Source organism: Cyprinus carpio, unplaced genomic scaffold, assembly GCF_018340385.1.
Source record: "Cyprinus carpio isolate SPL01 unplaced genomic scaffold, ASM1834038v1 S000006453, whole genome shotgun sequence".
Lineage (NCBI taxonomy): Eukaryota > Metazoa > Chordata > Actinopteri > Cypriniformes > Cyprinidae > Cyprinus > Cyprinus carpio.
Genome location: NW_024879135.1, coordinates 156795 through 173311, shown reverse-complemented (window position 1 = coordinate 173311; position 16517 = coordinate 156795).

Genomic DNA, 16517 nt, shown 5'->3' with positions numbered 1-16517 from the left:
GGCCGTTGTGTCGTCGCAAGTTTCTGTCGATCAGGGCAGTATGTCCAGGTCAGCATGAAAACTCAGGAGCAGACTTGCTATCGAGGGAAACGGGTCCTGGAGGAGGGAGAAATGGAGATTCCACCCCCAGGTGGGGAATCTCCTTTATGGTCAGACCCGAGTTGGCCGAGCGGAAGTGGACTTGTTTGCTTCGAGCATGGACATACGCACTGGCACGCTCTGGTTTTCCCTGTCTTCCCCCATCGCCTCTAGGTGTAGATGCTCTGGGCCATGAAATAGGGACACGAGGTGCTGGGTGATGTGAGACCGGTCCATACCTTTGATAGCTGCTTCCCTTCATAAACAAGTGAAATCTGATAAAATAGCGTGCAGCATGCTGATATAGCTCATCTATGTGGCGCATTTGGGGTGGGCTAAGCGGCTATTCGGCCAAATGAAATTGGCGTGATGAGGTTATAAGGGCTTCAGACATTCGTCACACCACAAAGGTGTTCCCAAAGCGGATGACATCATCGCAGCATCCTCGTTCGCTATTCAGGACAACCAAGGTTTACATACGTAACCGAGATGTTTTACTCAACATACGGTCAAATGCATCATGAAGTGACTCTCGGAGCAGTTCTGGAGACTATTGCGATTCAGGAAGGCTATGGTGTAGGTAACTGAAAAACCGTAGTCTGCGCCACATTATTAACAGAGACAAGCAGAACTGCAGGATTATTATTATGCAAGCATTAATGTACAGATACTAGTCACATATTGCGATTTGATTTAAGTGTAATGACCTACTTATTTAAATTTATTCAAAATTTCACAAATTCCAATGACATTCCACTGTTAAAACTGTGAATACAGTTTTTCTAACAGGATTCGTGATTCCATCTGTGTTTTCACATCGTGGACAAATCATAAAGGCCGTACTGGTTTTTAGGAATACTATGTTTTATTTGTTTTGTTGCAGGACCACACCCATATTACATGACCAAGTATTTATTGCCAAGATGGCGGCGAGTACACATCGCGAGGTTCCCCTCAGCGTCCCTCCAATTTTTGCAATTTTGCAGTATTTTCCTGCGTCATCTCGGGTCTGTTGTGTACTGAAACAGCTTTGCTTTGTAAATTCATCATGTGTACACCGAGCGGGAGCTTTGGGATTATCAGGTGAGGACTTTTCCAACAGTTTTATCACCAATCTTCGACTCATCCATGTGAGATCGCCAGAGCACTCGGAGGCTACGCACTCTCCCCCGGCCGGGCGGACGTTGCTTCGCAGGCGGTCGTCGAGATCGTAAACTAAGGCGGGGGGAAGCGTGGGAGGTCTAAGAGCTAAGCTACAAGCTAACAACAAGCTCCGGCTCTCTTTACCGAGCATTTTCTTACGCTAAGTGTTGGTCCACTGTGTGAACAGAAATGGATGAGTTAGCGGATTCGCATCACCCACAAGTAAAGAGGACTTTTGGGACTGCAATGTCATGGTTTTTACAGAAACATGGCTACACACGCGGACGACCTGGATAATGCTATTGAGCTAGGCCGGTTACGCTACAACGTCGCCGGGCAGATGAGACGGCAGATGGACTCGGCAAGGAACAAGAGGTGGCGTGGATGTGCATTTATGTCAACAAAGCTTGGTTGTACAAACACTGTCATTGTTGGGAGACACCTGCCTCAGCTAACCTAGAGTGTCTCATGGTTTAAATGTAGACCTTTTTATCTGCCGCGGGAGTTCACTTCCACTATAATAAACTGCAGTCCTATATTACACCGTTTGTATTGCTAATGGCCAAGCTGCTGTTGAAACGAACTTCATGCGGCCATTAGTAAACAACAGGACATGCTCACACGGCGGCTGATTTTATTGTCGCGGGTGATTTTTAATCACTTGCAAATTAAAGGACAGTGCTCCCCAAATTTCACCAGCATGTTTCCTGCCACACTAGAGGAGGGACAAAACTTTGGATCAGGTTTACACAAACATTGTGGAGCTTACATCAGCGACCCCCCGTCCCCACCTTGGACAGTATGATCACCTTTCTTTGTTTCTCACCCCTTAAGTATTCACCCTCATCAACCGTGTGAAAGCCCCAATCAGTGAGGACCATCAACGTGTGGCCAACTGGAAGCAGGACTCTTTACTTTTCAGGACAGGTTTCAACACACAGACTGGAGTATGTTCTGCTTCTCAGGCTGCCTGTTGGCTCTCACACGGACATAGACATCCTATACCTACTCTGTACTGAATCACAATCAAAACACCACCATTGACAGTGTTACAACTGAAAACACAGATCACGAAAACATACCCTAATCAGAAGCCATGGATGAAACAAGGAGGTGCGCGACTCTGCTGAAAGCCCGCAAAACACTGGCCTTCAGGTCAGATGGACGCTCAGGCCTACAGTACAACCAGGGCTAACCTGACAAAGGGGCATCCAAAAAGCGCCAAAGTACTTGCTACAAGGCTGAAGGTAGAGGAACACTTTTTCAAACTCTGGACCCCCGCCGCATGTGGCAGGGCATCCATGTCATCAGTGACTACAAGCCAAGCAACTCCGCTCCAACGGTTCACGGACGTCTCCTTCCTTAACGAGCCTCGCTAAATGACTTTTAATGCTCGCTTCAACAGCGACAGCAAGGAGCCGTCCACCAAAACCACACACTCAGCAGAACGCCAACCCCTCAAAACTCACCTCCACAGAGAGTCCACACTGCATTGAGACGGGATCAATTTGCACACAAGGCTGCCGGACCGGACGGTTATTCCTGACGTGTGCTTAGAGCAATGTGCAGAGCAGCTTGCAGGGGGTCTTCACAGACATTTTCAACCTGTCCCACCCAAGCAACTGTGCCAACATGTTTTACGTCCACATCCATTGTGCCAGTTTGTGCCGATCCTCAACCGATGTGCCTGAATGACTATCGCCGCCCCGTAGCACTCACACCCATCATTATGAAGTGCTTTGAGCGATTAGTCCTAGCACACCTCAAAGACTGCCTCCACCCACACTGGACCCACACCAATTTGCCTTACCGCAGAAATAGGAGCACATAGGATGCAGTATGCACAGTGCTGCACTCTGCACTTCACACACTGGGGGGGGGGGGGGACAATAACAAACACATATGTTCGGATGTTGTTTGTTGACTTCAGTTCCAGCATTTAACATCGTCATTCCCTCCAAGCTGGACCACAAAATTGGAGACCTGGACATTAATACCTCCCTCTGCAACTGGATCATGGACTTTCTGACCAACAGACCTCAGCATGTTAGGTCAGGCCACACCCACTCCACCACCATCACACTTAACACGTTCCTGGGAACCACCATCATGGAGGACCTGTCCTGGACCACAAACACCTCCAGCCTGGTCAAGAAGGCTCACCAACGCCTCTTCTTTCCTCAGAACACTGAAGAAGAAACCAACTGTCTTCAGCCATAGTGGTGAACTCTTACCGGTGTGCGATCGAGAGCATCCTGACCAGTTGTATTACAGTCTGGTATGGGAACTGCTCAGTGGCTGACCACAAAGCACTGCAGAGGGTGGTGAAAACTGCCCAACGCATCACAGGAACACCACTCCCTGCTAGTGAGGGACAATCCAGAGGAAACGCTGTCTACGTAGAGCTCGCAGCATTCTTAAGGACTCTCTCACCCTGACCATGGACTGGTTTAACCCTCATGACCTCACGGAGGCGCTTCAGGAGCCTCAGGACAAGGACCAGCAGATCCAGGAACAGCTTTTTCCCTACAGCTGTCTCCTTACTGAACTCTGCGGCTAACACCCCCCACACCATACACACCAGACTCCTCCCCCACTTCATCACTACATCTGCCCGATTGATTTATTTATTATTATTTATTTACAACAAGCAAAAACAGTAAACTTGGTTATTACTTGCACTACTGTCTGTTCATCCAGATACACAGAATAACCCATTTGCACACTGAAATATTTTCTATGCACTTTACTTTCCATTGCAATAGTGTAAATTATGTTCATATGTTCATAGTTCTGCCTATAGTGTACACTTTCACATATTCCATCTGTATAGTATGTTCTTAGTACACCTATCTGTATATCATGCTGATAGTATTTAAAATGTAAAATCTGTAAATTATGTCCATAATACTTATCTGTATAGTTATTGTACATATTGTAGACCTTGTACATTCTGTACTTACTGCTTATTGCTCTTCTGGTTAGATGCTCATTGCATTTCGTTGCCTTGTACCTTACATGTGCAGTGACAATAAAGTTGAATCTAATCTAATCTAATCTAATGAGTGTATGCTGACCCTTCAAAGGACATAAGGTTCAAAATGCTACTGCTCTGCATCAGTATTAATGCTCATCTATAATATATGTGCACAATCTGAGAACCTGCACTTCACTATAAACCTGGCTCCCCCTTGCATTATGCCTGTAACAATGAAAAATCTGTTGAACTCGATTCCTTCTCTGGCTTTGTGTGTGTTCTGACCGGTCTTATGTGATTTTTCGGTTTCAGTTGGGGGAGCATACAGTTTTCCGGACCTGCGAGTAGAACCAGTTGGACCGTGAGGATTTCAGTTCACGCTCTCGTTGCATATCAGCAGCTTTAAAGGTATGGGACATTAAAAAAAAAAAAGAGGGGGGGGGGGGGGGGGTTGGGGGGACTGAATGATTGCAGACATTCTTTGTGTAATGTTAGGATAAAGCACAGCAAACTTCAGCTAGTTATATACATCGCTTTCAGTTCTTTGATCTCTGCATTTGTAGCTTGCGATGCTTTAAAACTGTGTCTGTTATTAGTTGTTATCATTTGTGGAATACATCACTATCTGTAACAAATTAAATAAACCTATATATCCAGAAGCTTGCATTCTGCAAGTTAACAACGCCTTGTGGTGCCATCCCAAAGAGGTTCAAAATCACTCTCACGGACCTTTTCCTGGACTGTGCCCAGCTGGTGGAATGACCTCCCAATCTCAATTCGAACAGCTGAGTCTTTAGTCATTTTCAAAAAACTTGACCAACTAATTCTAGCACTTATCTATTCTATTCTATTCTATTCTATTTAAAAAAACAGCTACGTGTACTGCGCTAGACTACCTGAGACTTGTCCATGGCACTTGTTTACTGTTGTAGGTCTTCCGTTGGTCTGATTGCTTCTACTGTTTTCATTTGTAAGTCGCTTTGGATAAAAGTATCTGCTAAATGATTAGATGTAGATGTAAATGTAAAGCATTTTCAACTGTGATAATAACAGTGGCTTAACTCTGCTTTGAAAAGTGGTGGGGACACTGCGCAATTCGTTTTGCTAGGTTTTTTTTTTTTGTATTTATTATTTCATAACCTAATATACTTGTGGACTGGGTTTAGAGTTGGAAAAACTTAATTTTCGCTTTTCAAAAATACATCGATGCACGGTACAAGGGGCGGCGCCAGAGAATTTTGAACGCAGGTGCTGAGGGTGTTAGATTATTTACGGGGAGCTGGGCAATTCAGGGCTGCAGACTCATTCCTCCCATTGGTCGCTCTTTTGCAAATAATTTCTCAGTTGATCGCAAGAGCACGTCTGTGTATTTATTTATTTATTTATTTATTTATTTATTTATTTATTTTTGTTGTTGCTACAACATGCTATTAATCAATGCATGCTGATGAACTTTTATCATAGTTAATAGTTATATGGCAACGAAAGTGGTTAACATTCAACCCGTTCTTTTTCATCAGTGGTATTATTTGTGATTTGAATTCTGTGGATGGGAGTTCCTCTTTTTCTGTGTTATAAGCCAGGCTTCGGATGCTTTCACTTTTGATTTTGTGATCTTGTCACGTTTTGCAATAAAATATAATTGTCTGTTTTGCTCACATGTATACACCTTTCACATTTTAAGGCGCAAAAATTAAAAATTAAAATTATTTTAAAAAAAAATAACAAAATAAAGATGGTTTATTTGTTGTTTTTTTATTTTAATGCACAACAACAATAAAAAAGTAAGATTTGACAAACTAACCATCAAAACGTTTATTAACAAAAACGAATAAGATGAGGCATTGCCTACACTACATGCTGTAGGCTATATGCTATATAGCCTACTGACTTATAATTTACAGTTTAGCAAACACTGAGGAATCATATACAAATAATAATAATAATAAATAAAAGAGAACATCCATTGCATAATGTGAGACACACAGCAAAGATAAGCTTTTCAAAATGTAAAACAAAACAAAAAGAAAAGTGCAACTAAAGGACAACTGGGGAGTCGTGGCCTTCTTCTCTGTGGTCAGTATTAAAGCTCGTCTATAATATGTGGCACAATCTGAGAACTGGTTAATGCACTTAACTATAACCTGGCTCCCCCTCTGCATATGCCTGTAACAATAAAATCTGTTGAAACTAATACTAGCACTTACCTTTTCTTTTCTAATCTAGTTTATTCTATTCTTGAAAAAAAAAAAAAAAAAGCTACGTGTTCTGTGCTAGACTAACTGAAACTTTTCATGCCACTTTTATACTGTTGTTGCTCTCTCGCTGGTCTGATTGCTTCTATTGTTCTCATTTGTAAGTCGCTTTGGATAAAATTATAAAATAATTAAATGGTAAATGATTAGTTGTTGTATGTGAATGTGAATGTAGTTTATTTCTTTTGTTGTTCTTGGTGTTCTGACCGGTCTTACGAGATTTTCGGTTTCAGTAGGGGGAGGATACATGAATATTTTCCGGACCTGCGAGTAGAACCAGTTGGAACTGATGATTTCAGTTCACGCTCCTTGCATATCAGCAGGTTTAAAGGTATGAAAAAAGGGGGTAAATATATTTCCAGCGTTGCACAAACTACATTTGTTTATCATTTCGTAAACGTTTATAATGTTTTTATTAGTTTACAGTGCACGTTTTGTGCAGTCGTCCCAGACTGAATGATTGCAGACATGCTTTGTGTAATGTTAGGATAAAGCACAGCAAACTTCAGCTAGTTATATACATCGATTTCAGTTCTTTGTTCTTTTCATTTGTAGCTTGCGATGCTTTAAAACTGTCTCTGTTATAAGTTGTTATCATTTGTTGAATACATCACTGCCTGTAACAAATGAAATAAACCTATATAAACGAAGGCCTATCTGTAGACATATTGTATACTGGTGTGATGATCCATGTCTTAACTTACTCTGTTCAACATTCTCCATGCTGTCTGATTGTAAACTGATACAATCATACACTGCTGGGCCAGAGCAGAAACATGTTGCTTAAATTTATTCTTATTATTTACGACTACATAAATCAATAAATAAAAAGTATTGATAAAAAAAATAAAGTGGAATAAAGATCAGATTGTGGCCGTTGATTAGCTTTTTAATAAGATGTTGGTAAAATGTGTGTTGGTGTGGATGTTTGATATTATGTGAGACAGTGACAATTTGTTTTTAAAAATATTAATTCAATACTGATTCACACTCAAAATCAAGGGAAAAGGATAGTCATGGAAGATGTGATTAATTAAAGTACCTTTTTTTTTGTGTTTTTTGAGTGTGTATGTGTTTTGTTTTTTTGTCAAAATAAAAAAAAAAAAAAAAAAAAAAACTGATGCACCAAAACAAGAAAACATAGGAGACAAGAGAGTGTGATGTTAATGTCACTGTAGAATCTGCTGTATAAAAATATGACATAATAAAGCTAAAAAAGAAATTTCTTAATTTGTTTCTGGCATTAAATACATGACATTACCATTCAAAAGTTTGGGTTTGCTATGATTTTGTTTGTTTAAAAAATGTATACTTTTTGTTCTTCAAGGATACATTAATTAAAAATTACAGTAAACACACACGCACACACACACACACACACACACACACACACACACACACATACACACACACACACACACACACACACACACACACACATATATAAATTCTATTTCAAATGCTGCTCTTCCGAACTTTCTATTCATCAAGGGATCCTGTCGCTGTATAATGGTAGTACAAGCAAGTCCTGCAGATTTGCCTTATACAGCATTAGGAAGATCAGACCCTTCCTATCAGCGCAACCCACACAACTTCTTGTCCAAGCTCTTGTTCTCTCCAGACTGGACTATTGTAATGCTCTCTTGGCGGGCCTTCATGTTCTATCAAGCCTCTGCAACTGATCCAGAATGCAGCAGCGAGAGTGGTCTTCAATGGGCCAAAAAAGAGCTGACGTTACTCCTCTCCTCATCAGGTTACACTGGCTACCAGTAGCTGCTCGCATCAAATTCAAGGTACTGATGCTAGCCTACAAGACGACCACTGGCACTGCACCAATATACCTAAACTCTCTAGTTCAAACTAATGCGCCTTCCAGAAGCTTGCATTCTGCAAGTTAACAACGCCTTGTGGTGCCATCCCAAAGAGGTCCAAAATCACTCTCACTGACCTTTTCCTGGACTGTGCCCAGCTGGTGGAATGACCTCCCAATCTCAATTTGAACAGCTGAGTCTTTAGTCATTTTCAAAAACTTGACCAACTAATTCTAGCACATATCTATTCTATTCTATTCTATTCTATTCTATTCTATTCTATTCTATTAAAAAAACAGCTACGTGTACTGTGCTCGACTAACTGAGACTTGTCATGGCACTTGTATACTGTTGTAAGTCTCTCGTTGGTCTGATTGCTTCTGTTGTTCTCATTTGTAAGTCGCTTTGGATAAAAGTGTCTGCTAAATTGTCATAGATGTAAATGTAAAGCATTTTCAACTGTGATAATAACAGTGGCTTAACTCTGCTTTGAAAAGTGGTGGGGACACCGCGCAATTCGTTTTGCTAGGTTTTTTTATTATTATTTTATAACCCAATGTACTTGGGGACTGGGTTTAGAGTTGGAAAAACTTAATTTTCGCTTTTCAAAAATACATCGATGTACGGTACAAGGGGCGGTGCCAGAGAATTTTGAACGCAGGTGCTGAGGTTGTTAGATTATTTACGGGGAGCTGGGCAATTCAGGGCTGCAGACTCATTCTTCCCATTGGTCTCTCTTTTGCAATAATTTCTCAGCTGTGTATTTTTAATTTTATTCATTTATTTATTTATTTATGTATTTGTCTATTTTTTGTTGCTAAAACATGCTATTAATCAATGCATGCTGATGAACTTTTATCATAGTTAATAGTTATATGGAAATGAAAGTGGTTAACATTCAACCCATTCTTTTCCATCAGTAGTATTAATTGTGATTTGAATTTTGTGAATGGGAGTCCCTCTTTTTCTATGTTTTAAGCCCGGTTTCAGATGCTTTCACTTTCGATTTCGTGATCTTGTCACGTTTTGCAATAAAAGATAATTGTCTGTTTTGCTTACATGTATACACCTTTCACCTTTTAAGAAAAAAAAAAAGGTGGATTCATTGTTATTTATATTAAAATGCACAATAACAATAAGAAGTAAGATTCGACAAACTAGCCATCAAAACGTCTATTAACAAAAACGAATAAGATGAGGCATGGCCAACACTACATGCTGTATGCTATATGCTATATAGCCTAATGACTAGTAATTTACAGTTTAGCAAACACTGAGGAATCAAATACACAATAATAATAATAATAATAATAATAATAATAATAATAATAAATAAATAAAAGAGAGCATCCATTGCATAATGTGATGTACACAGCAAAGATAAGCTTTTCAAAATGAAAAACAAAACAAAAAGAAAAGTACAACGAAAAGTACAACTGGGGAAGTCGTGGCCTTCTTCTCTGCATCAGTATTAATACTCATCTATAATATGTGCACAATCTGAGAACTGGTTAATGCACTTCACTATAACCTGGCTCCCCCTCTGCATATGCCTGTAACAATAAATTTGTGGAACTAATTCTAGCACTTACGTTTTTTTTTTTTTTTTCAAATCTATTTTATTCTATTCTAAAAAAAAAAAAAAAAAAAAAAAAAAAAAAGCTACCTGTTCTGTGCTAGACTAACTGAGACTTGTCATGGCACTTTTATACTGTTGTTGCTCTCTCGCTGGTCTGATTGCTTCTAACGTTCTCATTTGTAAGTCGCTTTGGATAAAATGATAAAATAATTAAATGATAAATGATTAAATGTAAATGAACTCGATTCCTTCTCTTGCTTTGTTTGGTGTTCTGACCGGTCTTACGAGATTTTCGGTTTCAGTGGGGGGAGCATACATGAATATTCATGAGTTTTCCGGACCTGCGAGTAGAACCAGTTGGAACTGAGGATTTCAGTTCACGCTCCTTGTATATCAGCAGGTTTAAAGGTATGAAAAAAGGGGGTAAATATATTTCCAGCGTTGCACAAACTACATTTGTTTATCATTTCGTAACCGTTTATAATGTTTCTATTAGTTTACAGTGCACGTTTTGTGCAGACTCGTCCCAGACTGAATGATTGCAGACATGCTTTGTGTAATGTTAGGATGAAGCACAGCAAACTTCAGCTAGATATATACATCGATTTCAGTTCTTTGTTCTTTTCATTTGTAGCTTGCGATGCTTTAAAACTGTCTCTGTTATAAGTTGTTATCATTTGTTGAACAAATGAAATAAACCTATATAAACGTAGGCCTATCTGTAGACATATTTTTGTATACTGGTGTGATGATCCATGTCTTAACTTACTCTGTTCAACATTCTCCATGCTGTCTCCATGCTCCATGCATTGTAAACTGATACAATCATACACTGCTGCAGAAAAATATTGCTAAAACTTGTTGCTTGCGGAAGTCGTGGCCTAGTGGTTAGACAGTTTGACTCCTAACCCTAAGGTTGTGGGTTCGAGTCTCGAGCTGTCAATACCACAAACGAGGTGCCCTTGATCAAGGCACTGAACCCCCAACGCCGCAGCATAAATGGCTGCCCACTGCTCTGTGAATATGTTCACTGCTGTGTGTGTGCACTTTGGATGGGTTAAATGCAGAGCAAGAATTCTGAGTATGGGTCACCATACTTGGCTGTATGTCACGTCACTTTAGCTTTGATGGTTTATTTTAATGAAAGTTCTTATTATTTATGACTACATAAATCAATAAATAAAAAGGGCGTCTACTGATAAAAAAATAAAGTGGAATAAAGATTGGATTGTGGCCTTGATTAACTTTTTAATAAGATGTTGGTAAAATGTGTGTTGGTGTGGATGTTTGATATTATGTGAGAACGTGATATTTTGTTTTTAAAAATATTAATTCAATAGTGATTCACACTCGAAATCAAGGGAAAAGGATAGTCATTGAGGATGTGATTAATAAAGTAAAGTTTTCCTGAATTTTGAGCATGAATCACTATTGAATCCTTGTTACAAAAAAAAAGAATAAAAAAAAAAAAATTGATGCACCAAAACAAGACAACATAGGAGACAAGAGAATGTGATGTTAACGTCCTTGTAGAATCTGCTGTATAAAAAATATGAACATAATAAAGCTAAAAAAAAAGAAATTTCTTAACTTGATTCTGGCATTTAATACATGACATTACCATGAAAAGTTTGGGTTTACTATGATTTTGTTTGTTTAAGAAATATATAATTTTCTTCTTCAAGGATACATTATTATAATTAGGATACATTAATTTATATTTATATTGTAAAGAAAAATATATATTTCAAATAAATGCTGTTCTTCTGAACTTTCTATTCATCAAGAAATGCTCTTAACTGAAAATTAAGCAAATTTTATTTTTTGGCAAACAAAGGGGATTTACTGTTAAAATTAAAACCTGGAAGAAATGATGTGTGATTATTCCTTTAAAAAATATTGTGTGTTTCATTGTAGTAGTAGTAGTAGTAGTAGTAGTAGTAGTAGTAGGCTATTTACATTCTACTGAAAAATAGCAATAGGCACAATCTCTTCAAATTAAAACCAGACTTTTATTTTGACAGGTTGCCATGAATACCTTTACAATTCTGTGTATGTGATATGATGCTAGTTCCCTCTCATAGGTTCACTTTGATGCTGCGATGACGTCATCGCTTTAGGAACACCTTCGGTTTGATGAATGTCTGAAGTCCTTATACCATCACGCCAATTCATTGGCCGAATAGCTTAGCACTGCCCCAACATGCACGTAGGTGAGTGTGTTGCCATTAAGGCAAAATGTTAAGGACTTTTATTTTGATACAATGTAGACCTGGAGTTCGGGGTTAGAGGTTATTTCCTGTATGGAAGAAAGGAAGGTGACAGTATGTGTGCACATGTAATCCATCTGTTGTTAGCACTAGAAGCAATGTCGTAAGTACAAAATTCATTATGTTAATAAGTTAATGTTAAAAACTGTTTAAAAAGAAAAGACCAAACATAGTTACAGTTTTATTTACATGTAGATACAGGTATATTTCATTAGACAAGATTTGTTAAAACATTCAAACTTTTTTCCTTTGTTACAGTTTTCACTCTGTCATGTAAGATGATGTTGAAAAGCCACAGTAAACAGCAAGAAATCGCTCACTACGACTTGTCGTCATTTTGCATCAGAGTTAGCTGGCTGTATAGCTACAGTTGCTACACTGCAGTGAGGACAGCACAGTGAAAAGACAGAGAAGTTAGTGTTGAACATCGTGACAAGATGGAAAGGAAAACGTGCTAAGTCTTCTGTCGCAAGTGGAAGTTCTCACTCATCTGCGTCATCTAGCAGTGCAGTAATCCGTGCACGGGCTAAAGCAGCAGCTGCTAAAGTACATGCTGAATGATGCAGAAAGAGAGTCTAAAGCTAAAATAGAAAAGTCAGCTAAAGAAGCTGAATCACAGTTGAAACACAATTTTGTGTTCCTTCCGTTCGGACTAGCTTTGGCTCCTCGAACGTTTACAAAATGTATGGATGCAGCTCTGGCCCCGTTGCGGCTCCAAAGGCGTCAGAATTTTGAACTACCTGAGTGATTGGCAAACATTAGCTCAATCTCAGGATCAGGCACTGTCACATCGAGATTTAGTACTCGATCATCTGAGGAGCCTTGGGTTACGGATGAACCTACAAAAGAGTGTCCTGCTGCCGTGTCAGCAAACAACCTTTTTGGGGGTGGACTTGGATTAGTGCATGATGCGTGGGCACCCCTGTCTCCTGCACGTGTACAGTCAGTACAGGCTTGTCGAAGTCAGTTCAAGATAGGGCGTCCAGTTTTCCTATCGAGACAGGGTCTGGAGGGGGGAGAATGGAGATTGCACCCCCAGGGGGTGGATCTCATATGGTAGAAGTTCGGCCAAGCGGAAGTGTACTTGTTTGCTTCGAGCATGACTACGCACTGCCTGCTCTGGTTTTCCCTGTCTCCCCCCATCACCGCTAGGTGTAGATGCTCTGGCCCATGAATAGGGAAGAGGTGCTGCTATGTGGGACGTTCCGTACCTTTGATAGCGATTCCTTCATAAATAGGTGGAAATCTGATGAAATAGCGTGCAGCACGCTGATATAGCTCGTCTACGTGTGCGTTGGGGCGGTGCTAAGCGCTATTGCGGCTTCAGACATTCGTCACACCGAAGGTGTTCCCAAAGCGATGATGTCATCGCAGCATCTCGTTCCCTATTCAGGGAACCAAGGTTACATACGTAACTGAGATGTTTTACTCAAATCAAATGGTCAAACGCTCATGAAGTGACTCTCGGAGCAGTTATGGAGATATTGCGCTTCAGTAGGCTATGTGTGTAGTAAATGAAACCGCGAGTCTGTGCCACATTTATTAACAGAGACAAGCAGAACATGCAGGATTATTATCATGCAGCTTAATGTTTACAGATACTAGTCCATATTGCGATTTGATTTAAGTTTAATGACCTACTTTTTTAAATTCATTCAAAATTTGATAAATTCCATGACAATCCACGTTAAAGTGTGAATACAGTTTTTCTGACAGGATTCCGTGATTCCATCCGTGTTGTCCGCATCGTGGAAATCATAAGGCCATACTGTTTGTTGGAATTTATGTTTTTTTGTTTGTTGGTGTCCACACCCACATATGTAGCCTGTGAGTTCGAGGCATTCTATGTTGCCCTCTCTCTTTTCCCTCTGTCACTGGCTTCCAATCGCTTTCACTCCCTCTCGGGTTGCTATGGTACCTGGGTGGGAGTGGTCGGAAATTGAGAACAGGCAGGTTTATAGGCACCTGGGGTCCTCATGCCGGGAGCGATACACTGTAGTTAGCTGCTAACGTGTCAGAGTGCAGCAGTGTTTCGGGGTGCTGATTGTAGCGCAAGGTATGTCCAAACAATCCGTGTTGTATGACTAATTATTATTATTTGGGTTTCAGTGCACTGAGTGCGATCTTATTGTTTTTGATTGGGTTAAGGGGCTGCAGAGTGTTTGCCAGCGGCGCTATTGTTTTGTGTGTGTGCACGCTTCCGAAACAACACATTTGGAATGCCTAGACTGACGAGCACAGAGGAGTGCTCCGTGACCCTGGGAAGTGCCGGAACACTGTCTGCTTACCCAATTGCTAGATTGTAGGCAGGTATGTTATGGCTATGATTATTATGTGTTTGTTAAAAACGTTGTAATGCAGTTATGTGCTTCATTGTCTTTGCTGAAAGGGGGTAAGGGTAGAGGACTTTTTCTCTCAGTAATGTTATCGGCGTGGGGTGCGTGTGTTTAACAGCTATATGTAATAGACTGACTTATTATGAATTTTAGGCGCACAGAGCTCTCAACTGAATTTTTTTTTGTTTGTTTGTTTTTTAGAGGCTGCCACAATCCGATTGTCAGCTGCTGTTCTCTTGAATGTGTGTAGAGGTGTAAATGTGTATGAATGTACAGGTGCTGTGTTTTTTTTTTTTAGACACGTTTACGATTTGTTTATTTTTTTTCTTTATATCTTTTTCCCTTTTCCCGCTACGGGAAGAAAGCGGTTTTCTTTTCTTTTTTTTTGTTGTTGTTTGTTCCTTCCCCCTCCCTAGTCATAGTCATGAGTGTATGCTGACCCTTCAAAGGACATGAACACGTTTGCACACACTGAATACACGGAAACATTTTTTCATTACAGGCATTAGATCTTAGTCTTTTCACAAAGAGTGACACCATTTTATCATTTTTAATATAATCGTTGCTGTACAAATTCATGACAGTTATAGTCTCGTCCCCTGGCTAGGTGATATGGGAAAAACACACAGTGCTGTCCGCATGCATCCGATGTAAAATCCTGAACCCTTTTGGTAGAATATAAGACAACGGGGGCATTGGATGTTAAAAAGTTTTTGATGGTGATCGGGAAGCGGTCGCAGTCAGGAGCATTTCCAAAGCTATCAAAGAAACACCCTGTACCGTCTTTAGTTAAATAAATGGCCAACCAATGTTTGCCTGGCTGGCTTGAAGTGTCGGTGTTAACAATAGTCATCGACGGTAAGCTCCTTAATGGGCTTTCAGGCAGATGATCGCTTGGGAGGACACCTAGAAAATGAGTGCTACATGAAATTTTGTCCATGATAGCCGTGAGTTGCAATGTGTTCATTTTCCGCTCAGTAGTAATTGGCCAGTACTTGTCTGCGATTAGACACTTCGATGATGCTGTCAAACACTGCATAAACGATGAGGTTGATAGTATGCGGTAACGGTTGTTTGAAGCGCGCTTCGAGTCTGATATTCCCGGACTTGATGAGCGATATGTGCTGACCGCAATCTTCGTCAGGCGTAAGGTTAAAGGCATAAAGCGAGTAGCCTTTCAGAAAATCATCCCTATTGATAGAGAGAGCCTGATTTTTAAGATGTCTCCCGGTCGCGGTCACTAGCTGATAAAATTCACGCACGGCAGATCCTGAGGCAAAGTCTGGTTGTAGAGGTTTGGCGGGGAATTGTTGTCCGTCGACGTGCACGGCTAGGAACTCCAAATCGTAATGATTGAATGCGAATGGGTTTTTATCGTAGGTACCAGTGAAAGAGTCGTTATCCACCATAGCCAGGACTATAGATTTAGGTAATGTCCCTAAAAACAATTTTTTTTCATTTGATACACGGGACCCTGCTGGTATGGAGAAATTTTTCAGGCACACCCTATCTATCGGGTACTTGGCCGTAGTTGAGAGCAAGGCCTGGGCATGTGCCAATCTTACTGCCGGTGATACGGTCACTTTCTTGACAAAAAGTGTAGCCGACATGATGTTTAATTTATAGCCAACATCCTCGTCGTTCATCAGGCAGAATTCGTCTTTGCCTCTGATCATTCGTATTTTTATGTCGACGCCATTTAGCATTAATTTTTCTTGAAAGAAAATATCGCTGTGAATAGGTACCAGCAGTTCCACAACCTTACTCCCTGCTGTGTAGATCCATCTCTTGGATCTACACAGCAGGATCTACATTCATCTACATTCATCTGACCCGGTGTGTCTTTGTAAAACAGACCCGCTGAGAAAAGCGATTCCAGTGTATCTTTGCTGTAGTTGAGAAGGCTCTCGATGATACATCGGTAAGGATATGTGCTCGAACTCTGAGAAATCAGGCGGTCACCGAGACTGACGTCGACTTGTGAAAATATAGTGGCTCCAGGGTAATTTATTAGTGATACCTTTGCAGTGTCTGCAATGTCAGCACCATTGGGTCTTGTGATTTTGAG